At 42.5% G+C, this 26,038-nt stretch overlaps 1 long non-coding RNA gene across 3 annotated transcripts in view; it reads left to right on the top strand.

Moving 5' to 3' along the window:
* Positions 1–26,038, top strand: part of LOC142013359 (uncharacterized) — an 80,843-nt gene that overhangs the window by 4,126 nt on the left and 50,679 nt on the right. For 2 of the 3 annotated variants that reach the window (XR_012645616.1, XR_012645615.1), the window contains exons 2-4: positions 9,397–9,597; positions 12,507–12,567; positions 25,223–25,324. This is a non-coding gene — a long non-coding RNA (uncharacterized LOC142013359). Of the gene's footprint in view, positions 1–9,396; positions 9,598–9,913; positions 10,009–12,506; positions 12,568–25,222; positions 25,325–26,038 lie in introns of all 3 variants that reach the window. The other variant, XR_012645617.1, reaches the window with a different exon arrangement.

The raw sequence follows: 26,038 nt of genomic DNA, 5'->3' as shown, positions 1-26,038 counted from the left end.
AACAAGGCATGCTTTTTTTTTTTCTTAGAAGAGATAAGAGCTGGGTTAGTAGCAGAATATCCTTTCATCTCTTCTCAGCTATATTACATTCATGCCACTTTGCCAGCGTGTCTTTGTGCCTACTCATAAATTGGCGAGATTGTTACATGAGGGAATGAATATCTAATGAGCACAATTGTCATCTCTTCTGCAGAAAATGTGTACAATACTTATCAGATCATTAATATTGAATGACTTGAACTATCCAAATACAAGCAACTGTAAAAAATAAAAATTAAGGTATGATGTGGGGAAACAACATATATATTCTGTTAGTGCATTGTTTCTTGAAAAAGCAAATCCCAGAACATGTGCGCAGAATGATGCAGTGATACAGTGGGGAAAAAAAATAGTATGAGAATTTAATGAAACACCATATCAGAATTCATGTGCATCAGAAAGCCAAATTAAAACTGAAAGAACCAGTTTTAATGTGAGACACCCTAATGCTTGAATTTAAAAAGTTGCTTCATTTTCAAATGTACCATTTTTTAATGTGCTTGGGTGCTGTCGTACATATAATGGAGACCTCCAGCTAACAATGTGTGTGTACACACACACACACACATATATATATTACCAATAGGTATGTCTACATTATGTTTTAAACTCCATACGAGTGAGTCTCAAAGCCTCAAAGTCTACAATTCTGGGAAGATTGACTGGGTCAGGGCTGATCTTCTGGTGTTCAGTTTTACACTTCTGGTAGGGATGCAAAAAATTGGTCTTTCTGGGGTTGCCAATTTGACCCCTGTATTCCTCACCATCATGAGGAATAAGAGAGGTTGATGGGAGAAACTCTCTCATTGACCTCCATCAATGAGGTCAGACAGCTAAGTCCATTGCAGAGATGTTGATTCTGGCTATGCAATTGCTATAGCTAGAATTGCTTATCTGCAGTCGACTTTAAGGTCTAGTGTACACCAAGCCTCATATGTTTAAAACAGCAGTGTAGATGTTGTATCTCAGTTTGGAGCCCACTTCTCTCTCCCGGCCTCAGAGCTGGAACGCAGTGGTTACACAGCTATTTTAGAACAGTAGCAGAAGTCTGAGTTGGTAGACTTGGACTCTGATTCACTGACATGCGTTTTAAAACACAGGTTGAACCTCTCTAATTCAGCACCCTTGGGACCTGATCAGGAGGTCAATATTATCTAGCAGCATTATCAACACTTCCACTACTTTACCGTGCTCTTAGACTGCATTCAAGGGTAAATTGGAGCTAAATGACACAGAATACTGAGTACCAGGACTGGTAGCTGTAAGCAAACTTTATGGCTGTCTCTATACTAGCCCAAATCTTTGAAATGGGCATGCAAATGGCATACAAATGGCCATGCAAATGGGCATGCAAATGGCAAATGGCTGCCCCGCAGCTCGTCCTATCTACTGATAGGAATAAGGGGATTTCGAAGTTGGTGGGGTCCTTTCGAAAAGGACTCCTGTCTGGACGAGCCACGTGGCAGCGAAAAGCAGCAATCTCAAAGAGCCGCAGCTGGCAGCATGCTAATGAGGTGCTGACTGTGCATTTCAGCGCCTCATTAGTAATCTTCAAAATGGCCATTTGCATGGCCATGTTGAAGAGTTGGGCAAGTGTAGACATAGCCTATGGGACCATGGGAAACTTGGCTACAACCATGGTGCTTGGGCATCTGGCTAATAAAAATCATGCTGGACTATGGATGTTGCCAGAGCAGAGTGCTGGAGTACAGCGGTTCAATCCGCTGTCTTCACCACAGGACCAGGCACCATGTAGCTCATCGCTGACAAGTCTCTGATATTTGTTCTATAGTCCCACTGATTTGTCAAGTGATAATACTGCAGTCACCCATAAGAACTTGTTAATTGTCATACATATGACATGTGGGAAGGGTCAAGGGTAATGCTGCAGCTACCAAAGGAATGCCATTTAATTAGGGTAATTGTTGAGTTTTTAAGTGTAGATACTGTATAATAGTCTTAATACTGTATATTTTGAATCTGCTGTGCTTCTCATCGTCAGAAGAACATACAGGATCTGCATTGTAACATAATTAGAGGACAGAAATTCCTGGATCGTACAAGAGCAGCTAGGGCATTAATGCACCAATAGCTATCAAACAAAAGGATTAAGTGCAGATGGAGAAGCAGTCATTGTAATTGAAGACGGTCTGATTTGGTGGCTCTAGTTTTGCAGAATAATCCATTGCATTGTCTAACCTTGTTTTTTCAGTCTCTAAGAGCCCAAGGACAAAATTACATAATTCTATAAAAAGGGTATGGTAGAGGATGGGGCACTGTGAAGGAGCTTATATTCCCACTTATGCTGCTGCCTCTGATGAGAGGATAACAAAGCTTTTTGTGTTGCCATGCTGTCATTTGGGCACCATTTCTGAGAGCTAAACTCACTGCGAAAAGCAGAATAACAGGCATCCAAATTTGGCCTCAGTCTAATTTTAATGTCAATTGGTACTGGAGGAAAATAGCTTTATTCACTCACCTACAGCTGATGCATCGCATTGAGTAGGAATGGTTGTGTTTTATTATAAGATAATTGGCAAAGTATGAGCCTGAGGCTGCAGGTATCTGAACTCAGAAAATCTACAAAGACATTAAAAGAGAAGAGTAAAATATAGTGCTGGAAGACTATTGTCTCTTGGAATTGGGTTCAACAGAGTTCAGTTTCTGACAAGATGAAAGTTTAAGAAAAAGTGGCTGGCTTTCTTTGGAAAATTTTAGTTTTCATTGAAACAAAACCAAAGCCCCCAAGTTGAAATATTTCTCTTTGGCAATGCATATACCATGCCTTGTAGGAGTTGAAAAACGGATGCAGTATATTATCATTTTACTCTATAGTCCAACCTTCTTGTCTAAGTGTTGTCTCTTAAGATACACTACAACTCTGTGAATTCCCCTGATGCACAGCTTCCTCATACCAGTAGGGGAGTCCCTGGTGTATCATTAGGGGTATAGATGGATCAGAGAGTCTAGATCACAAAGAAGAATGAGGCATTGATACCACTAAGACACTAAGACAGAATTTCCAACTTCAACCATCTTAATTTATGAAGAAAATGTTTAATATTTTTACTTTTTCTGACAATTTTAATATTTTCTACTGTGGGGGAAACACATTTTTCCGGGAAGTTACACTGAAGTATGTTGATGCCAATGGAAATGTAAATATAAGAATCCTAGGGTCTGTATGTTGGGAAAAACAAAACACAAGCTAGATAATAGTGTGAACTGAGTAAGAGCCCAATTTAGCAAATTATTTGTTCATGTGCTTGACGTGAAGTAGATCGCACTGAGTTCAAGATGTATGTATGCGCTTGAGGTTAAGAAATGTATTTTGCTAGACAGCACAGAGATACAATTAAGTACATGGAAAAGTTCTTTGCAGAACTGGGGCTAACAGACTGGGATAGGGAAATTAAATTAGCTGTATATAAAGCACTGCCAAAGACACAAAGTGCCCAGAACGGAAACTAGAGGCAGTAAGACTGCATCAACTACTTGTTCCCATACCAACAATATAAAACAGCTGAAAGCCCATTTTAAGAGATTGTTATGCCAGGTTTACAGTCTTTTCTTACTGTCAAAACAGCTGCAACATGCTGGAGAATCGGACCCAATGCATACTCAGTTATAATAATACCTAGGGTTGTGTAAGCATGCTGGTTAACAGAAAAGAGGGGAATATTTGAAATGTTTTCCTTTAATGACCAATGGGGAAAGGGTTGTTGAGTATCTTTCACAGCCAGAGAAAAGAAGCCAGCTATAGGGGGGATGGTTGGTTATTAATTTGAAATTTTACTGAAAAAAATCTATTTTTGGCATGTCCAATCTTGACCTTTTCTAATTTATAAATTCTGTTTGTTTGTTTTTTTCATGGTAAAAAATGACAGTTTTGAAATGAGGGTAAATTACATAAGAACATAAGAACATAAGAATGGCCATACTGGGTCAGACCAAAGGTCCATCAAGCCCAGCATCCCATCTGCCGACGGTGGCCAATGCCAGGTGCCCCAGAGAAGGAGAACAGAAGACAAGTGATTTATCTCCTGCCATCCATCTCCTGCCCTTGTTATGAAGGCTAGGGCACCATACTTTATCCCTGGCTAATAGCCATTTATGGACCTGACCTGCAAAAATTTATCAAGCTCTTTTTTAAACCCTAATAGAGTCCTGGCCTTCACAGCCTCCTCGGGCAAGGAGTTCCACAGGTTGACTGTGCGCTGTGTGAAGAAAAATTTCCTTTTATTAGTTTTGAACCTACTACCCATCAATTTCATTTGGTGTCCCCTAGTTCTTGTATTATGGGAAAAGGTAAATAATTTTTCTATATTCACTTTCTCCACACCATTCATGATTTTATATACCTCTATCATATCGCCCCTCAATCGCCTCTTTTCCAAACTGAAAAGTCCCAGTCTCTCTAGCCTCTCCCCATATGGGACCCTTTCCAAGCCCCTAATCATCTTAGTTGCCCTTTTCTGAACCTTTTCTAATGCCAATATATCTTTTTTGAGGTGAGGAGACCACATCTGCACGCAGTACTCGAGATGTGGGCGTACCATAGTTTTATATAGGGGAAGTATGATATCTTTTGTCTTATTATCGATCCCTTTTTTAATAATTCCTAACATCCTATTTGCCTTACTAACTGCCGCTGCACACTGCGTGGATGTCTTCAGAGAACTATCCACTATAACTCCAAGATCCCTTTCCTGATCTGTCGTAGCTAAATTTGACCCCATCATGTAGTACGTGTAATTTGGGTTATTTTTTCCAACATGCATTACCTTACACTTACCCACATTAAATTTCATTTGCCATTTTGCACAAAATTCTAAAATAAAACTAGCTGACATATAAACAAAAGGTTTAGATTTACCTGAACTGTTGGTTTTCAGATTCTTCAGCTTTTGTTTTGTCAGTTGTATCTGTGCTGATACAAACAATGTAATTGGTTACATTCGTTATTCACCATGAGCAGTATGACTGCAGCTGAGGAAAAACAGTGCTTTGATGTTCAGCTGGAGGCAACGAGAAGTCCTGTGGCTCCTTATAGATTAACAGATATTTTGGAGCATAAGCTTTCGCGGGCAAAGACCCGCTTCCTCAGATGCATGAGTGGGGGGTGAGGTGGTTTCAGAGGGGGATTTAAAGAGTGGGTTCCCAGTAAAAGGGAAGGCCGGAGCTGACAAGGTCTATTCAGTCAGGGTGGAAAAGGCCCATGATCAGTAGTATGTATGAAGAGAGGAAAAAACAGGTCAGAGAAGATGGAGGGATAGTCAGTCTAATGTGGAGATGTTAACACCTAGGGCAGAGACGCTCCTTTGCAAGGTGCGAGCCACTCCCAGTCTCTGTTGAATCCTTGGTTAATTGAGTGAAATTTACAAATAAATTGCAGCTCAGAGATTTCTCTCTCCATTTGATTTTTTGAAATTTCTTTGTTTCAGGCCTGCCCCCCTTAAATCTGCTACTGAGTGTCCAGGGAGATTGAAGTGGTCTCCCACAGGACCTAACATCAACCATACCATCAGGGCTCCTTTACCTGCACAACTACTAATATAATATATGCCATCATGTGCCAGCAATGCCCCACTGCAATTTACATTGGCCAAACTGGACAGTCTCTACGTAAAAGAATAAATGGACATAAATCAGACATCAAGAATGGTAATGTACAGAAGCCTGTTGGAGAGGATAAGAAATGTAAAGGAGAGCAGGGCTTCTTAGGAGGACCCCTGCTGATCTTCTGGGTCCTTAACCACCACAAACATTATTGTGGTTTTCAAGAGCAATGTAAATAGTAAAGTGATGGCAGAACATTAATGGCATAGTGGCACTAGAGTAGCATCACTGTAGACAGCACAAAAGACACTATAGTTACGTCTACACTAGGGGAAAACCTCAAAATGGCCATGCTAATGGTCAAATTGGAGAATACTAATGAGGCACTGAAATGAATATTCACCACCTCATTAGCACACTGCTGGCTGCAGTTGAAAGTGCCGTGTTTCGCTTGCACGCAGCTCATCTACATGGGAGTCCTTTTCAAAAGGACCCTGCAAACGTCAAAATTCCCTTATTCAGCTGATAGGAATAAGGGGATTTCAGCGTTTGTAGGGTTCTTTGGAAAAGGACCCCCCATGTAGACAAGCTGTGGGTGGGTGACATGCATCGCTTTTGAAGTGCTGCAGCCAGCAGCATGCTAATGAAGTGCAGAATATTCATTTCAGCGCCTCATTAGTATTCTCCGAGTTGGCCATTAGCATGGCCATTTTGAAGTTTCCCCCTAGTGTAGACGTAGCCTACGTATATTGAAGCAATTCTGTGACTTTTAATGACCATATGCCTGTATAGAATCTCTGAATTGTTAGCTATGCTGCATATTCTGGCCACAATGAAAATCACAGATGTCAGTGAAGGTAAAATTCTGGAGGAATCTCTAGTCAAGAGGCAGCACACCTAATCCACCAAAGATAAAAAAATAATACCCTAGGGACTGTGGATGTGGCTGAATAAAATATTTTAACTGATAGGGAATGATTATATTTGATATTCAAATAGACAAACCTTGCAGTGAGTCATCTGAAAGTCAATATTTATTAGCTATTGTAATTAAAATAGCATTATCTTTAAGGAGAAATGAATAATTATTTTATTTAACAAATAGCATAGATGGCTTTTAGCTAACTGTGATGCATTTTTAAACAGTAACAGGATGTACAGTTCTTATGAGGCCACTAGGAAAACTTTTAGATTCAGTTGAAGTTACAAAAAAATTAATATGCTTCAAACGGCTTTCTAACACATTTCCATTTATATCTAGATGTATTAGCTTAACTGCAGTAATTAAAAATGTACACTAGCCTCTGGTATAGCTAGGATTGTTGGCATCATCAAAAGCTATAAATATATGCAAATGTAGGAACAAAATAATAATAATTGTCTTTAGTTAGCCCATAACATTTAAAGATAATGGGATAAATGATCTATAGTGGCTAAGTGTTGGGAGAGGCCATCTTTGACATGAAAATGCTTGTTGCTAAGGCAACTTAGGTTTTGCATCGAAAATACATTTTGGGGGACTACTGCTTATATTTGTCTTTGAAGTGTGTATCTCCCTGGGGTCTTTTGTATTCAACTTTAATTCAAGACTTTTCATGTGGCCTTGGATATTGCTTACGGAAGAATCCCAGATAAACTTCGGGCACCTCTACACATAGACCTACTGTGAGGCAAGTTATGCCTACAGCACTCCAGCTTGCCAGGTACTAAAGATCGATTATGTGTTTTGATGTAGTGCTGCTGGGATTACAGACTGACTGTAACACAGAGGACCTTGAATCCACCCAGAACTCAAAAAGGAGGACTTTTGGTTGGTTCTTCCTCTTTATGAGTTGAGTTGTCAGCATCCACAAGAGTTAACGTTGCCCCACATTTTCCCATTCCCAACTTCCCATTCTCATATATGTCAGCAACTGTGAGGACTTCAGTTGCAATGTGGTTCCACATGAATGCTCAGGATCTGCTTGTGAAAACTAAGAATCCTCTTCTGTTCCTATAACTCTTGTTCCCAACAAGGACGACTGCAGGGACGGGATGACATGGAAGGCACTTCACTGACTGGGATATGGGTGCATTATGTTGCTATGAAAGCACCCTTGATTTGCTGTCATTTTGGAGGCAGCACCATTTTCTCCAAGCCAGCTGGCGCATGACTGGAAGAGAGGTGTCCCTTTACTTAGTATGCAGACTTTTAGGACAAGGCTTGTCCTGTCTTCATTCATGCACCGTGTCCAGCAGAGTGTGGTGGAAATCCCCGATTTGGGCCCTCTAGTTGCTGCTGAACTGCAAATGATATTACTGATGGTGATAAGTAAATAGAGTTAAGGGGACTATTGGAAAGTTGGCAGCAAGTAGGTAGGTTTCATATGTTCATGGGATTTTGTCTGAGAAGCTTTTTAAAAGAAAAGTTGAGTTTATCTATGGTAGCACACAGAAACCCCAGAGAAGATCAGAACTTCATTGTGCGAGAAGCCATGCAAAACAATGGACTCTTTCCTAGAGAGCCTAACAACTGGATCCTACACGTGGAACTTGGAAGCAGACACTTATGACCTCATGGAGCCACATTAACCACAAGGGTCCACGGGCACAGATGAGACTGGGACCTAAGAGGCTCTGCATAGCAAATGTGCTGCAACTTTCTTCGTATCACTCCTGGCCTTAACTCAGATAGGTCGAGGTTCACTGCCTTCTGAAGGGTTGTCTACAGTAAACTCTGTTTTAACCAGTATTCAGTCAACCAGTACTCTCAAATAACCGGCATTAACAATAACTGCCACCAGGCGCTGTCCCAGTGTCTAAGTTTCTTTTTCTGGGGAGGGAGGGGATCTAGTCCCACCCAAGCCATTGATACCATTTCCCCTTCTTCAGAAGGGCCTGGTGCTGGGGCATGGGTGGGGAGCCAAGATGAGGCTGCTGCATTCGCAGCTCCCCATCCATCCCTGGGCCTGGGCTGAGGAGGCTCCGAGGCTACTCAGCAACTGCCGCCAGTGATGAGGGGTAAGGGGAAATGGAGAGTGTCCGTCCACTGCATGCCAGCCCCCCGCATGGCAGCACAGGTCGGGACCTGGACTTTTGAGAGCTGCTTAACTCCAGTGGGAAGTGCGGCGGGACGGATGGCTGGAGTATGGGGAGGCAGCACAGGGTGGGGCTTGAGTGACTGGGAGCTGCTGACCCTGGGTGAGGAGTGCAGAGCAGGCTGCGTGGGTGGTACTCCAGAAGCCTGGCTGCTGAGGGCTTCAGGGAGAGGAGAACTGCTGGCAGTGAAGGGATCCCCTGTGTTATCCGTAATATTTTAACATCCAGCAAACTCCTGGTCCCCAATGGCAGAGTTTAATGTGCTTCCTAAAGGGTTGTTACTGCCTGGCGTGGAGCTGAGGATGAAGGCTCAGTGCCTTTAAAAATACTCCCAATGGCCCATGTAACACACAGCTTCTGAAAAACAACCTCCTGCCATTTGCCTTCCAGAGGAGGTTTTCCAAATGAAAACTGGGGTGTGAAACACTAGTGACTGGTGCCCTGAAATTAGAGTACTTAGGGCAGGAAACTCATTTAGGAGAAAGAGAGCTCTGAATTAAACTGTCTTATGATAGAAGAAGAGAATTAGAGTAATAGAAAGCAGAAGTATTCTTACTGAGCTCAGGAGAGACATCAGAAACCACATTGTCCAGGTTCTGGAGAACCAGATGGATGGGGTAGCACCTATAAAGGGAATGTGGTAACCGGGTCCTGGGTCTTCTCTTTTGAAGTGCTAGATCGTGGTGCTAGTGACTGACTAGATTTCTCTTCTGTTTTCAGGTTGTACTCAGAAGGGCAGGAAGAGTTACCAGTTTTCAGGAGTTACGATTCTGGTATACACATTGTCTCACCAGGGACTAGGTGGAGGGGATGTGGATCAGCAAGCAATGAAAAGACTGATCCAGCAACCCAACTGCAGCTAAGTTTGAAAATGGAAATAAAAGGATAAATCAGATCAACACATGCAGGCTTGTTCCTTTGGTAAGGAGTACATTTAAATTAAGGAGAGAGAGATAGCCATGTTAGTCTGTATTCTATCAAAACAAAAAGCAGTCACGTAGCACTTTAAAGACTAAAAAATAATTTATTAGGTGATGAACTTTCATGGGGCAGACCCACTTCTTCATTAACATTTATCAGGAGAAGCAAACGACAGTTCCTTGTTGTTACAGTATCACACTTACCAGCTTGACAGAATTTAGCCCAGGCATATGGTAATGAAAATTTCAACAGCAAAAGAAAATGAAATAAATCAACAGGTGGGGCAGCAATCACATTTTTTACTATTTCACTCCAGCTACTATTATGCCCATCTGGACTTGTTGCGTCGCAAGAATTTAACGTGTAATTTTACACTGCCGTAATAGAGATGACAACCTTACAGGAAAACAGGTGAATAAGAAAAAAAAATGTGTATGATATTGGGGTTTTCATTCCTTCTGCTTAAAAACTAATACTCCTAGCAACACTATCCTGAAGTGATTTTATGAGAGAGAGCCAATTATACCGATTTTTTAAGAAATAAGTTTTGTGAACAGTTAATCTTTCCATGAATCTTTTTTTCTTGGTAATAGCCCATGGGGAGACTTTGAAATATAAATTTGCATAATAATTTATGTGAATTTTTGCCTCTCTTTCCCCTTCCAATTGAGAATATCAATTCAAAATATTTTGAGGTGTCTACATAATAATATCAAGCTAGATGGCATTCAACGTGATCAGTGAACTCAGCTAACATATCAGAAAAAGCACCTGAGAGCAACTGTTTTATATAATTTTCTCATTAGAGACTGTATCTGTAGCCTTTTGCAAAAGGAATAAAGAAAACACAAACTATTTATGAGCATGCAAAGCAGTTAAGATAGCTCCTGTCACATTAAATTTCAAATAGGATGAGCAAAATAACACGACACCTCAAATGTTTCTGCACCAGCAATCAACTAATTTAAATTCAGCTGCAAAATGCCTTTTTGCTGTATGTGTGTGTGTTGTGTTTGTATATTTATTTGATCTTCCACAAAGCCAAGCGGCTACTTTTTATCATACTGTCCCAGAGTGAGAAACAATTCAAAAGGATTTGGAGAGAAGTAAGGAGTCCTGATATAACTGAGCATATTAAGGAAACTATCATCATTTGCACATCTATCAGTTTTTTTTTTTTATCTAGGAAATTATAGGTTTTTCATCCAGGAGATTAAAGTGCTTTTCAAAATGGTTCAATCTTCAGTGAGGTTTATTACCAAGAGTCTTGAGTGACTGCTTTAAAATATTGCTGAGGTTAGCAGAATAATGCTTTTTCACCTTCAGTTAAAAATAAACTGTACTAGGTAATCAATGTGCTAGGTCTCACTTTATTAATGAAAGAAGAGCAAGTGCCCCAGTATCAACACGCATTGTCTTGTCCATTTAACACCACTTTGAGGTTAGGTGGGCTAGTTTGAGGCTGGCTTATCCCACAGAATATAGTTCCTTGTTTTGTCCAGTACAGTTAAAGGCTAACCTGAAAGGCTTCCATCACTTCCATTGAATTTTCCCATTTCTTCAATTGTAGTGCCTCCTGTGTAGCCCACCCAAGAAAACTCCCATCCCATCTTCTCTGAACTTACCCCAGTTTGTTTAATGCAGCTTCCTGGCACTGAAGTCCAAATAACTCTGTACAGATTGTTTGGGAACCAGGACTTGGTGTAAATTAGCATAGTTGTATAGAAGTCTGCTATGTAGCTATGCCAGTTTATACTAGCTGAATACCTGGCTCCTACATAGGGTCTCATCAGTACTGTAAGAAAAGGTGAGGGGTTCTCTAGTCTTGTACATAATGTACTGCCTCTGCCTCTAAGATCTCAAATCAGATTTGCCCATTGCTCCTTTTTTATCTGAGATTTTTCTACAACACACAACTCCAGGCAGGGGAGCCAACAGCTCCCCCGGACACCGGAGCAAAAGGGTGTGGATCTGTGTTTCTGGAAGGGGTGTGGCCTCATGTGGAAGGGGCGGGGCAATGAGCAGCCAGCCCTCAGCACAGCTGAGATCATGCTCTCCCGCATCCCCCAGCTCTCAGTGTGTGGAGCAATGCTCCAACAGTGATTTTAATCTAACACCCGAAACTGGTTTTCAGAAATCTTGTGTAAAGCAGAATACAGACCTGAGCATGGCCCTTCTCTGCCAGGTACTTGAGTGTTTTAATTTCCCTTTGCTCTATATTTCACTGCATTGGTGAGCCCATGAAGGTCGCCTGTAGAATTGTTAAACAACAATCTGGCGACAACAGTGACGAGTTCTTGTCTTGTTAGTTCTCACCCCATGGCACTTAAGCATCTTGTTGATGCTATTCTGCCAAGTGAACAGATTAAAGAAAAGTATTGCGACTCCCAATGCACTTTCCCCCTAGAACAGGACAGAAGAGGTCATGACTGACTGGTAGACAGCACATAAATGGAGCTGAGTGAAGGAGGGAGTTTTTGGATCACTGGCACTGAAAAATATCTGGACATTTTTTTTTTCAGGTTGAACCGCGAGCTGTGACTCGGGCAGGGGCTGGAACAGAACTGGGTCTTGCACATCAGCCCCTGTGGGGGATGCCCCAGGCCCTACCATGCCTCTGACTACTCAGTTAGAGAGTCATGTCAGCACTGATCTTTACCCATCAGCAAAAGATAATTATCAGCCAATGTTCAGAGTGCAACTGCTATGCTCTGTCAAGTTTGGCACTCACATACAGTGTTTTAGCTGCTGGCTACCAGTCAGCAGGCACGTCTGATTCAATAGCCTGTATTTTCTTCTTGCCATTCTCTGACTCTCGAGATGCAGCATTTCTCTCTCCTCTGCCTATGTAGAGCACTCAGTGTTGGAGACTTTTAAAGCTTTCTTTTCTGTCTGATTTTCATTTGCAGCCTTGCACAGACTGGGTATATTTTAGTGTTTGCAGACCTGCCCATTCTTCTGTCCTACAAGGTAAGACAAGGGAAATTTGATTCGTCTCCTACCACGGTTATGATAGTTGCAAAACTCCAGAGGGCATGTGCCTGCCTCAACATGGAACTTTCCTGGGCGAAACTGTTTAATTTTCAGTATGCCAGTGCATCACATTAAAATCCAGTTTGGAGGATAAAAGAAAAAGGAAATGTCTATTTGCGGTCGCCTGGCTGGTTCTCTGGCTGAGTCAACCCTTTCGTAGTGCCCCTTGTGAAAGCTGATGCAAATTAACTCTAAACAGAAAACAAGTAAAATAACTATACGAAGAATATGTCAACCTGTAGATCACCGTCTCTTCCCTTTTACAGGCCTCGTGGGTCATCAATACCAATGAAAAGTGCTCACGGTGTGGTACTCTATCCCTTCTTGCCCCTGAATAACTCTCGTCACTTTGGTGTATTTCACAGGAATCATTTATGTCCTGGCTGTGCAGGGGAGCATAGGGTTTGAGACCTACCTCCCAGCTCCCGTATTCAGCCTATCCAGATCCTGGGTCCAGATCTGTTGTGGCACTTCTGATATTCAGATACTGCCAGTATAAGCAAATGTACAGAGAGAGGATTGGGAGTGGAAAAGAGATCTAGCTCTGTACCCACCCTATTTACCAACCAGTGTAACTGTCCACCCCTGAGATGGGAAATAAGTTACTTACTGATCTACGCAGAGAAAAAAGGAAGGAACTGAGATTCTGAGTTGCATTCTGTAGTTGCACCTGGGCCATAGGAAATTATACATGTCCTCAGGACAGCTCCAAAGGCTCAGGCCTGGCCTCCACTAGTATATTAGGCTAGTAGACCTACTTCAGCTTAGGTAGCATCTTCACTATAATGCCACAGTGGCACAACTGCAGCAGTGCAGTGCTTTAAGGATGGACAAGCCCTCAGTCTAGTTCTAGATGTTGGGGGGAGATGAGCCCTATGGGAGTTTCCACCTTTAGGGCCAGATTCTGAAACCCTGACTCTCAGCGACCACTACGTGCCTTCAGTACCGCTTTTAGTGGTTCCTGTTTGTGAGCAAATTCTGGATCACTTTCGACCCACCACCCGTCCCGGATTTACTCCTCCTTTACATGAAGCCAAAGCAGATTTTAAGGCGTGTGTAAAAAAAAAAATCTGGCAAATATCTAGAGCACTTATTCATATAGTTTTATGTGAGAAAAAACATTGTGTTCATCCAGTCTGTCCTCATGCAGAATTCAGGCCATGGCATTTATCCAGTGAGTCCTGTAACTTGTGTATTATAGCAGTCTCTTACAAAAGCATCCATTTCTGTAGACATCCAACCCGAGATATGTACAGTTACTCCATTATATAGCAATAGGGTTTGGTTTGCATTAATATACGTCTGGCTTAAAAACTAGCAGTGTGAAACCAGAGCAATTTCCTCATCAGAGAATTTCCTCTTAATTAAAATCTAAAACAAACCCTCAGCAAAGACAATTAGTACTGTGTGCGAAATGATACTTTTGGCTGCTGCTCCTCCATTTTAGCCTCTGGGTACTGTCAGTGTTTTCCCAAGATGCCACTGAAATGCATGTCCTATTAATAGATTTCTGAGCACAACAGATGTGTTCCACCTCAGTTTAAGCATTGCATGTTGAATCGCAAGCAGCAGTCAGTGCAGACTGGTGTTTAGCCATTATCCATTGGCAGTGTCACGTGTAAATATATTTTTCTGAAATGACAGCAGAGTGGTTGTCCATCTAACAGTCACAAAATAACATAAGGATAGAAGATACTTTCATTTTTTTCAAACAACCACTAGTGTCACAGAATACCCACCTGTAGCACACAAATAATAGGTGTGCAGCTGATGAAAATGACTCCATATATTATAAAAAAGCAGAGGTTGAGATTTTCAGTTATGGCTAAGCATTAGGTGCTAGCTGTACTGGAAGGCAATGGGGATATGGGAGCAATCTTCCTTAGGCCTACTGGAAAATTCCAGTCAGAATACATATGTACTTTGTTATCTTCTGTTACAGTGTTGGGAAAGGACAGGTTGGAGTGAGGGTGGGTAATTGTGAAATATAATTAAAGCACGAGGGAGCTGAAATGATGTATTGAATACAATCGAAGCAAAGTGCTCATGCTTTGAGTCCAGGGTGGCTTTCCTTTCTCAGCAGTGTTTTGGTTTTGTTTCTCTTTGCGTATGGTTAAGGCCGGAGTAGGTTTTTGGTTGTGAGTGCTTTTCCTCAGTAAGTTTGTTTGGAGTTTTATATACTCCTTGTGTAGTGATGAGAAGGATCTGATCAGCTGATGCCAATGGATGCAGCTCATCAGCTCTGACCCTTCAATGTTGTTGTGCCCACTGATAATCGCTGAGGATCCAGCACTGTTGTGTATGTTTATGGGGAAAAGAGCAGAGCCAGTAGTTGCACAGGGTACATCCATACATTGAGCAGAAGCCCACAGCAGTGAGTCTCAGAGCCTGAGACGACAGACTCTGACTCATAATACAACACTAAAAACAGCCATTTCAGCTGAGGCTCTCAGGGCCAATCCCATTCCTAGCCCTAAAAGTCTGAGCCTCGATGGCTAAACATATATTTTTAGTGCAGTGGCACCAACCTGAGTCTATCCCTGAGACTTGAGGTTGCTCTAGATGAGTAGACTAATCTACAGGCACCTACACATCAGCTCAGCAAGTTCTAGAGACTTGTGCCTTGGCATACCAAAGATGCTAGAGGAATGACCTCACTGAAGCTGGGGTCTTCCTGACCCGCTGGGCCCATTCCAATTGCTTTGCATTTGGGTACCACAACTATGGGGCCACCCTTAGCTAGCTATCAATAAGGTTTGCAGCTCTGTGCCCTTGATAAGTAGGGCCTTGCCTCCACACAGAAGTTGTACTCATTTAATTATTTTAATTGACTTCGTTAAACTAGTGTAAAACTTGTACATAGGTGTTTTTGTTAATTATTAGGAATACTGTTATGTCAGTTCCAGAGTGACTTGGCTCAGTTCAATGCAAGCGCTGTCTAATCAATTTAAGTTAAATGGGATAAACACTAGGGATGACAGAGACTCAGAAAACTGGTTGGGATTAACGCTACAGGATGTTCATATCCCCTTTATACACACTCTTTCCTCCTTACCATATGTTCTTCAGCCTGAATATTGACTCCAAATATTCACAACTAACACCACATAAGCCAGATTTATATTGTGTTTAGCGGGTCCATATGTTTTTTTCTGCCAGATTAACAGAATCAGTTTTAAATGTTCTGTAGGCTAAAGGTTGGTGTGTGAACAAGCCCTCAGTCTAAATTGGCACGAAGAGGCCACCTTCTGCTCTTAGCTAGTCTATGGTGGTCTGAATTGCAAGTAAATACACTGGCTGCACTGGATTTCATTCAGACGTAGTCTGCACTAGCACATGTATTCGGTGTTGCGTGGATTGTTAACTGAAGTAATTTTTGTAAAATGAAAGCGGTACCTGCTTTGTTTTCAATGGCTGGATTTTTCTGAAGTCAAGGAAAATGAAGGCTGCAGTGAGGGTTTAGGGGCAAGGAGGGGTGGGTGGCTTAGGGCAGAAGATTGGGAGGCATGGGGGGGACTCAAGGCAGGAGATGGGGGGGCTCAGGGTAGGGGTTGGAGATGCAGAAGCCAATGCACATGAGAGGGTAGGCGGCTCAGGACAGGAGCTGGGAGGTGGGGTGGGGGGTTGCTGGGGCTGCTGGTGACAGGGTGGCACTGCTGTGGCAGCAGCTTCTATGAGGCAGCTGGGGCAGAATGCCCTGTCCACTGGCTCCTCCCACGACACCAAGGCGGCACTGCCCGGATGTTGGCTGTTGGAGGGAGCAGTGCTCCTCCGGGCTGGCCCTGGCCTCCAGCTGCACCCTCCACCCTGCAGCTAGTCTTCAGGGGCTGCCTCCAGCCGCCAGCACCCTCACCCCTCATATGACCTGCAGGTCGTTGAGGAGTGTGTATAGATCTGGGGACTGCCCTTGGCCTCCAGTGGACCCCAGGAATCAGGGCCCCCACCTGCCTGCAGCCTGCCAACTGTCAGGGTGGGGGCGATACCTTGGGGGAGTATAACAGGTCTCCCCCAACCTGTAGACTTACCCACAAAGCTCCTTCTCCAATAAATTTGTTAGTGTTTAAGGTGCTACCAGAAAGCTTGTTTGCTTGTTATTTGTTACATATATATATAAAGAGAGAGAGAGAGTATATTCTGCCTTAGATATTTTAAATGGGTGTACAGATTGTGGAGGGTCATAATAAGATACAAGGTAGTTCCAGTTTTTTTGTATGTAGATTTTATTAGGATGTCTTAGATGGTGTTCAATCAGTTCAAGAGTTTGAGATTTCTCTGTGTCTATGCATTTCTATTTTGTCCCTTACTGTATTATTTCAGTGCTAAGTACAAGACTAACGGAGACGTTACAGATGTTGAAAAGTATTGTTAAAATGAGAAATGACACCAGAACTTGTTTAGTTTGAGCAAATGTTGTGTATTTCCATATGTTTGTATTACTGAAATGGTCCCTGCTATTTAAATGTCAGTATTGTGGTTGATGGAAAATTCAATAGTTTTTGCATCAAACATATTGAAACAGGATTATTTCCCTCCACAGCTTTTTTTAAAAAAATTAATAAAACTCCTCCAAATACCAGGACACAGCAGGTCACCCAATATCTTAGTGTGCTGGTGCTTGCTTTGGGACCTGGATTTTTCCAGATACGTGTAAATTCACAGAGCCAGCCATTTGTCCATTGTCTCCACAGCTGAGGTGGTGGTTACACCTCACTCATTTCTACTAATGACTAAAAATACATTTTTTTTTCATCTGAGATTTAAGCCTGCTTCTGGCTGGAGGAATTTGTTTGCTGTTAGTGGGGTGTTCCGTAATTTTTTCCCCAAAACTATACCCCAGCTGAGAAGATACAAGATGCAAAACAAAACACAGGAACAGATCACTGCTCTCAGCCTGAGAGATTTGCGAGGGTCCCACTCACATATTCATTCCCCTAAATACTTCATTCAAACTATGTACCCAATCATCATCCCCTGGTATCTGATATTAGCATTTTGCCTTAAAATCCTGTCCTATTGGGATAAGGAATCATGCTTCCTCAGTTCATTTAGAACACTGCTGTAGATTGGTTCAGGATAAATTGGTCCAAGGGTGATTTGGTCACAATACATGCATGTCGTACTGTGTTTAAACCAAATAAACACAGTTCAGCAAAGAGTCTTCTACTTTAATCAGGGCATCCAGTCTCATCTAAAGAACTGCTTCATTTCAGCGTTAAACAGTGCATCTAATTGGCTATAGTTATTTGCTCCTGAATTGATCCTGTGTAGCAACACTACCTTTCTTGTCCTTTGTGTGTATATAAATCCAGTATGTCCCCACACAAGGCTGCCTCCAGTCATTGATGTACCTTTGTAAAGGACTGGGGGACTAAACGTGTTCTGAGGGACCAGCTCCATGTTCCCAAAGCTTTTAGGAATCGCTACCTCTGTCTTCATTCACCATCAAAATAAACAATACCTCAGAGTAGCTGGATCCCAAATTGTGATGGGAATGAGCCCAACTGTGTTTTCATTCATGCCAGAGTAAATCTGGGTAACTCCATTCAGGTCAATGAAATGTCCATCGTATCCAGAGAGCTGGAAAAGTGTGTGGAAAACCAATCAAGCATGTTTCTATGGAATTTGGTAGGAGCTTTGCAATTGGCTTTGGTAAGGGGCAGGATTTCACACTTGCACCTACACGAACACACACACCCATCCAGTACTATAATTAACAGATGCTAATTCTCTTTGCTTGATGCAATGGCATGTTTGATTTCTACATGCAGGGTCCATGGCCCCGAAAGCCCATAATCTCTCATTTTCTAGTTGTTTACTTTGGTCCCACTTTGCCTGTGTGGCACACTAGTTTGCCAAACGTCATTGCATCACAACCCCTCATCTGATAACACAGTTAATACTTGACCCCAGGGGACGGGGTAAGAGCCCACACCCAAGTGCCACAGATGCAGGTGGATCTTGAGCTTCAGCTGTGAGTTCCAGCAAATCTAATGCTTACCTTGGTGACCCCATTACAACATTCTGACCCACAGAACTGCTGGTTTAGTGTCTTACCCTTTTATGAACTTCTAGGGCAGTGGTCATCAGCCAGCAGACAGAGATCTACTGGCATATCCTGGTGCCTCTGGCAGGTGATAAAGACTGGTTTGGCTGGGAGGCTACCCAGTGGTGGCATTTCAGCTGCCTCTCACCCCAGTTCTGTGCTGTGTCTGCCCTTTGCCTTGGAGCTGCTTCCTGGGAGCTTCCTCCCATCTCCCATATACCCCCATCTCTTGGAGAAGAGGACGGGAAGGAGACAGGGCAAGGATATTTGGGTTTGAGGTGGATCCTGGATTGACAAACTCAAAAAGTGATCTTGTGCTTAACATTGTAGAAGACCACTTTTCTGGAGACAAGCGTTCAAATTCTCCATCATTTCACAAATGAAAAATACGTTTCTGAAGCCTAGCTTATGTGCCCATGTCGGGGAAGGTCGGGGCAGGGGGAGGAGAAAAAGGTGTTGTCCCAGGCCTGGTCTACCATATTATTGATTAGGACTGATGATCATTGGCAAAACTTTCTATGAAAACTCTTGCCAGTTCCTTCCAGTCTTGGTAGTAGAGCTGTGCAAATATGAGATTTTTTTGAGGGCAGAGGAGGTTTGCTGGCAATTTTGACAAATTGTTTTGAGTTCAATCAAAACTCCAACTTTTGAAATTTAAGCAACTGATAAAACAAAATTGCAGGTTGAACAAAATATCTTGTTTTGATTTCTAGACATTTTTAATTTTAAAATAATAATATGTGAAATGAAGGTCATTCTGAACTGGGCAAACCCGTGAAATGTTTCTTTAAAAAAAAAGCTCAAAACAAAACATTTTGATTATTCTTCAGTAATTCTTGTCAGAAACAATTCAGCTAAACTGACATGAAATTCGCTAAACATTTTGGTGTTATTCAAACCCTCTCTCCATACTGAAAAAAAGGCAAAATTCACATAACTCTATTTACTGGTCACTCATTTACCTCCTCCATTCACTCAGTAGATGAGAACACACCATGAGTGACAGCCCTGAAAATATTGTCACATATATTTGTAGCATTCTGCTCATTATTAGAAATTTGAAAGTAAATCTTTGTCCTAACCCTGTGTGCCCATCTGTTCTGTAGCTATGTTTTCCCCTTTGTTAATATATTTCTAATCTCCCTGGTCAAATGTACATAGCTTTCAAATGTATTTTCTGTTTCAGCATTGTCGTTAATGCCGGCAGAGATTCAGGCATACTCTTTGAGCCAAATATAATGTGTAGACGGAAGAAAGTGCAGAGGGAAAAACAAATGTTTGTTGTTGAGATGGCTTATAATGAAGCTAGTGATTGTATTTTAAAATGTCATCTGCCTGGTGGATTGTTTAAGTACAAATATTAGAGATGGCTTGAGAGTGACGAAAAGATGACAATCTTGATTTAAAATGGGGAAAGCTAATTTTTCTGTCAATTATGTTTTTAAAAAATTCTGACTGTTCCAATAAATATAATCTGATGAGTATTTGCACTCAAGAATACTTTTAAAGCTGATTTGACCCTAATTGCAGACCAAAGTGCCTTAAATGTGACTTTGAGTGTGTGTTTGCATCTGAAATACTGTTGGTTTGAACATTTCGTGGCATTTATCTTTGATGTCATCTTGTCTGTTTACAAACCACCCTCAATTTCTGCTTTAGTCCCCAAAGTTCTGAATTCTGACTCACTGGACAGGTCGAAAAAGGGGGGCAACAGTTTTTCAGATGCAAACAGACACTGTATGATTCACTACTGTGGAGGCAGGGGAGGCCTGTGAGTAGAGGGGGAGTCAGCAGACGGTACAACTGCTCTTCCCACACCATTACTCTAGGAAAAGCTTTAAGCTCATAGTCAACTACTCGTCATGAGATCCCCAGGAGATATACTCCCAAAAGATTAATCTCTTCAATGAGCTGACACTGCCCACAGCAATGCTGGCTAGCTTCAGGTCACCAGGCAGAATGGAGCTAGGGCTATGTTCCATCTCTAATAGCGTCTGTGTTTATGTTTACACTGTGGAGTTATTTCAGGATACTGAGGTATCCCAGTATAGTAATGCTGCATCTAAGATATGCGCTCGGTATGTTGAAATGGTTTTTGAAACACCAGGGCTACGTCTACACGTGCACCCAACTTCGAAATAGCTTATTTCGATGTTGCGACATCGAAATAGGCTATTTCGATGAATAACGTCTACACGTCCTCCAGGGCTGGCAACGTCGATGTTCAACTTCGACGTTGCTCAGCCCAACATCGAAATAGGCACAACGAGGGAACGTCTACACGGCAAAGTAGCACACATCGAAATAAGGGAGCCAGGCACAGCTGCAGACAGGGTCACGGGGCGGACTCAACAGCAAGCCGCTCCCTTAAAGGGCCCCTCCCAGACACACTTTCATTAAACAGTGAAAGATACACAGAGCCAACAACTAGTTGCAGACCCTGTATATGCAGCACGGACCCCCAGCTGCAGCAGCAGCAGCCAGAAGCCCTGGGCTAAGGGCTGCTGCCCACGGTGACCACAGAGCCCCGCAAGGGCTGGAGAGAGAGTATCTCTCAACCCCCCAGCTGATGGCCGCCATGGAGGACCCCGCTATTTCGATGTTGCAGGACGCGGATCGTCTACACGTCCCTACTTCGATGTTGAACGTCGAAGTAGGGCGCTATTCCCATCCGCTCATGGGGTTAGCGACTTCGACGTCTCGCCGCCTAACGTCGATTTCAACTTCGAAATAGCGCCCAACACGTGTAGACGTGACGGGCGCTATTTCGAAGTTACTGCCGCTACTTCGAAGTAGCGTGCACGTGTAGACGCAGCCCAGGCACGCTATTTTGGCAAGACTTCTCAATCTTATCAGTCAAACATTGTGGTTATCACCCAGCTCATAACAATATGTTGAGAGAACAAAATCTGTATGGATCACTGAGGTTCCCACACATTCCTGGAAAATGTTATACAAGCCGAGTTTCACAACCAAACCAAGGACTTGTTCACCCTTTAGGTCTTTAGTGGTGCTGGCACTGATCTATGACTGAATGGGGGTATAAGGGTCCCATAACCATTTTTCTAACCACTCTGTAATGAGAAATTGAAAATATGACCGCTATGGGTGTCTTTGACATATGCTATATGCCAGTCTAACCCCAGTAATTGGTTCCATTGGACTTAATGGAGTACAAATTCCTTTGTTATATCATGACCTTTTAAAGAACTGCTAGGGTATATGCTTTCTATACCATTAAGATTTGAAAGACAGCATGAAGTTGTCTGTCCCAGATGGCAGCATGAAAAATGTATATATTAGAATCCAAATGTTAAGGACAGAAATTGCATGGGAAAATCCCTTTACTTTCTTCCAGTCTACCTAATGAATTATTTCAAAAAGCATGAGCTTCAAATGCACGTACAAACCCACGTTATCTAAATCTGTGCAGCCTCACTCAGCACTTTGGTGTCAGGATTTTTTATTGCAGGATAATTGGACTTCAATATGCATGAAGAAGCGGTGAATTCATAGGAATATCTAGTTGCACAGAGATGCCTTATCTCGGGGTGGGCAATAATTTTTGCTGGGGGCACCAATCCAAGATTTTGGTAAGTGGTCAAGGGCCACATTTTTCCATGGAAGGTGTGTGGGGTCTGGGATGCAGGTTCAGTGTTCAAGGGAGCATGGGGCAGCGTCGGGGAGGAGGTTTGAGAAGGAGTTTTGGTGAAAGAGGGGGTTGTGACCTGGAGCGGAGGATTAGCGCAGAGATCCAGAAGGGGACATGGATGCACTAAGGATTCAGGCCTGAGGGAGGGGTGTAGGAGGGGTTGCAGGGTCTGGGAGGGATATAGGCAGTGGGGCTGGGCTTCCATAGGCAGACTTTTTCCTAAAGCAGCTCACAGCCAGCAACACTCTCAGGCAAGTTTCCAGGCTTGCTAGTTGCAGTAGACTACTCCACGTGTCTCTCTGTGCTGTGGGGAAGTCTTTGTATGTGGTCCCTTTCCTTGGCAAAATCTCTCAGCTCCCACTGGCCAGAAACCAGCTAACTGGAACTGAAAAATTTTGCTATGGGTGGAGGCAGCACACAAAGCCTCTCCTGCCCTCGTCTGCCGCACACAAAGCCACAAGGAGTGTTTGCCCACTTTGACTATCGCTGCTCTGGGTGCAGGGGTGGGCTGGATGTGGCCCATGGGCTGGATCTTGCCTGCACCTGCCGTATATTGAAAGATTTCTTTCAGACTCTGTCCTCTTAGTGCATTAGGGCACTAACCCATATTGTGCTTTATTCATGGGTTTGGTAGTTGACATCTCTAGTTTGCACCTGTCATTATTTTTGTTGCCACCCTGTTGCAGAGACTATAAATATGAGGCAAAGTCTGGAATCTGGAAGAAAATATTTTGTTCCTTTTATTAAAGCATATGTAAAAGTGGAGGGGGAGAAAGATTTAGCTTGTTGTTTTCCTTTGAGGCAAAAAATGGGAGAGCTCAAATGCCTGGCAACGTGAGGCAGAAACCTTCACTGCTTTTTTGAAAGCAGCCATAGTTACTCTCTAATAACCTGAATGAAATGGTTGAATGATATTAGCAAATGTATTAATGGATAATGTGGACACCACCATACTCCTAAGAGGTACCTTTGTTAATTTCAAAAGAGAGAGACCAAGGACTGCAAGAGTACTGAGGGCTTGGGATGTGAAGTGCCTTTTTAAAGCCTAGAAATGGTTATTTCAGAAAAAAAGGCAAATCTTCAGCTGGTGTTAATCAGCTGAACACTGTGGTGATGTACGCTGGCTGGGGATCTGATACAGCACGATTAAAGCAGGAGTGCTGCCACACAGAGGAGCTTTAATGGCCTGTATCCAAGCTGGACCTCCCCAGCAGAGAAAATTAAGGTTAGGCTTTAAAAATGAAGTGCACAAAATTGCACAGCTACGTTCTCGTACCACCAGTGCAGGTGCCCACATATATGAGAGAAGTATTCATGCACATGCAGTACCCAGAGGCACTGAGACCTCATCTGGGGTGTGTGAAGTCTCTGCTCTACAGCCTCAGCTGAGAGCCAGTTGGCCTTTAGCTCACATGGTAGAGTCCAGGGCTTTAGATGGTAGGCTCACAGGTTCTATCTCTGGTGCCAGCAACCCAGGTCTGTCAGTGTTACACACACCTTAGAGGGGAAAAGGCATCAAACCAACCCAGTGTGCTCACAAATTTGCACAGCAAGCATTTGGTGTAACACCTAGAAGTGCTGTACACAACAGTGATCACCTAACTAAAAATCTGGGATATTCTGTCTGGCGCCATGGCCCTAACTCAACTTAAGACCCCAACAATCATCCTAAGGAAAGTTAAAATTTAAGTGTATTTCTATTTTTGTTTTGATTAAATTGCTCAGGAATTCCAGGTTCATTACATTGATCTGATTTTTCTTTTAAATGTGTATTGGGGGACTTGTTGGGGGGCAGGCAGGGGACATTCCATTAATGTTTGATGTGAATTGACAAGAAAAGCAGGTAAAATTTGGAGTTCTGCAATAACAACAGCAGCAACTCACCTCTTTATAACGTTAACACTGCAATGTTCTTAGCACAGGCTGTAGACAGTGAGACATGTTACGAAAGGATTGTATTAGAAAGGAGCAATGTTAGGATTCCACCATGGCTAACTGGAGGATACAAAGGAGACAAGCTTCATGTTATATGGTACAGAAAACAATACAGTGATCAAGACAGGAGCTATGCTCTGTTTATTAAGGTTCTTATCCTAAGCCCATGGAGGTCAATAAGTCTTTCATTGAATGAGTGGGCTTTGGATGAACTCCTAGGGAGCACCTACACTAGGCACTAACTTCGAAGTTAACTTCGAAGTTAGGCACTATTTTGAAGTGACCAGCAGACAGTCTACACACATTTTCTCTTACTTTGAAGTTAACTTCCCACAAATTCCCAGAATGGAATAGTGCCCTACTTCAAAGTTTAACTTTGAAGTAGGGTGTGTGTAGACACTGTACTTGGAAGTTTCTTACTTCGAAGTTGTATGTCTAAGTAAGCAACTTCAAAGTTATTTTTGTATTTAAGAACAGAATTTAAGAAAGAGATAGATAAACTCATGGAGGTTAGGTCCATAAAAGGCTATTAGCCAAGGGTAGGAATGGTGTCCCTGGCCTCTGATTATCAGAGGCTAGAGATGGATGACAGGAGACAAATCGCTTAATCATTGTCTTCAGTCCACCCCCTCTGGGGAACCAGACACTGGCTACTGTCAGCAGACAGGCTACTGAGCTGGATGGACATTTGGTCTGACCTAGTATGGCCGTTCTTATGTTCTTGTAGTGTGGACACAGCCCTAGTGCTTTAATGCAGCAAGATACTTAACAGTACCTGCTTGACTTCAGTGGGACCAGCTCACTTGCTTGTAGTTTGGCATATGCTTAAGTACCTTGATTAATATATTCCTGATGATGATGATGGATGTTCACTCGTTCCTGAGTATGATCATCTTCCATGGGTGTTGTGGTTCCTCAGGTGGCTGATAAGGCCTGTTCTTGAACCACAATTTCTATTACAGTGAGGACAGATGTTTCCAGGTACAGCAGAGGGCTATTGACTATGGGTGGATGCCAGTCTCTCCTTCCTCCTGCACCTCTTGTCTTCCTCACCTTGTTGACAGGTAAGTTCAAAATGCAGGGGACTTCTCTCCATTTTAAGCAATCCTGTATCAATGTGGTCATAGCTAGATAAGTAAAAAGGAGGATGAGATACAGTGGAGGTGAAAAATTTATACATAGAGGGAATTTGCAAACAGACTTTAACTTCATGCAGACCTTTGTGAGGCGAAACTCTAGTGAAGGAAACAATTTGTGTTGAAGTCAATAGGATCTTTGACTAATGTCTTACCTTGTATCCTTTTAAAACCTTCATCACTATAGAATCTACATTCCCAGCTAAGGACTGAAGGATGGACTCCACATTTTTCATTCAGTATAGCTCCTATTCTACTCATGCTGAAACCATTAGTATTTTTGAACTATAGCAGAACTGGAAACAGCTCTTCTATCTCATTAGAAAACTGTACCTCACCTGTGCTTTAAAACACACCTATGACCATTAATGAATATTTTCCCCATTTCTCCCAAATGAATTCACTATCTTGAGATCTGTATCCTGTTTAAGAGCATGCGATAAACCCTGCTGGTGCTAGGTTTGATCAGAATTCTAAAGCGCTGATTCTTTTCAGTTGACAAAAATATACTTTCATTTTTGTCCTTGTATATGGTGTCTTTCTTAGCACACGTGGTTTGTCTCACACAAGATTTAATTTCAGAAATAACAATCTACCTTTGACGCCCACCCATTAAATATTTGCAATGGGTTTCTGCTTCAA

Source organism: Carettochelys insculpta, chromosome 5, assembly GCF_033958435.1.
Source record: "Carettochelys insculpta isolate YL-2023 chromosome 5, ASM3395843v1, whole genome shotgun sequence".
NCBI classification, from domain to species: domain Eukaryota; kingdom Metazoa; phylum Chordata; order Testudines; family Carettochelyidae; genus Carettochelys; species Carettochelys insculpta.
This window is presented reverse-complemented; position numbering and strand designations above follow the sequence as displayed.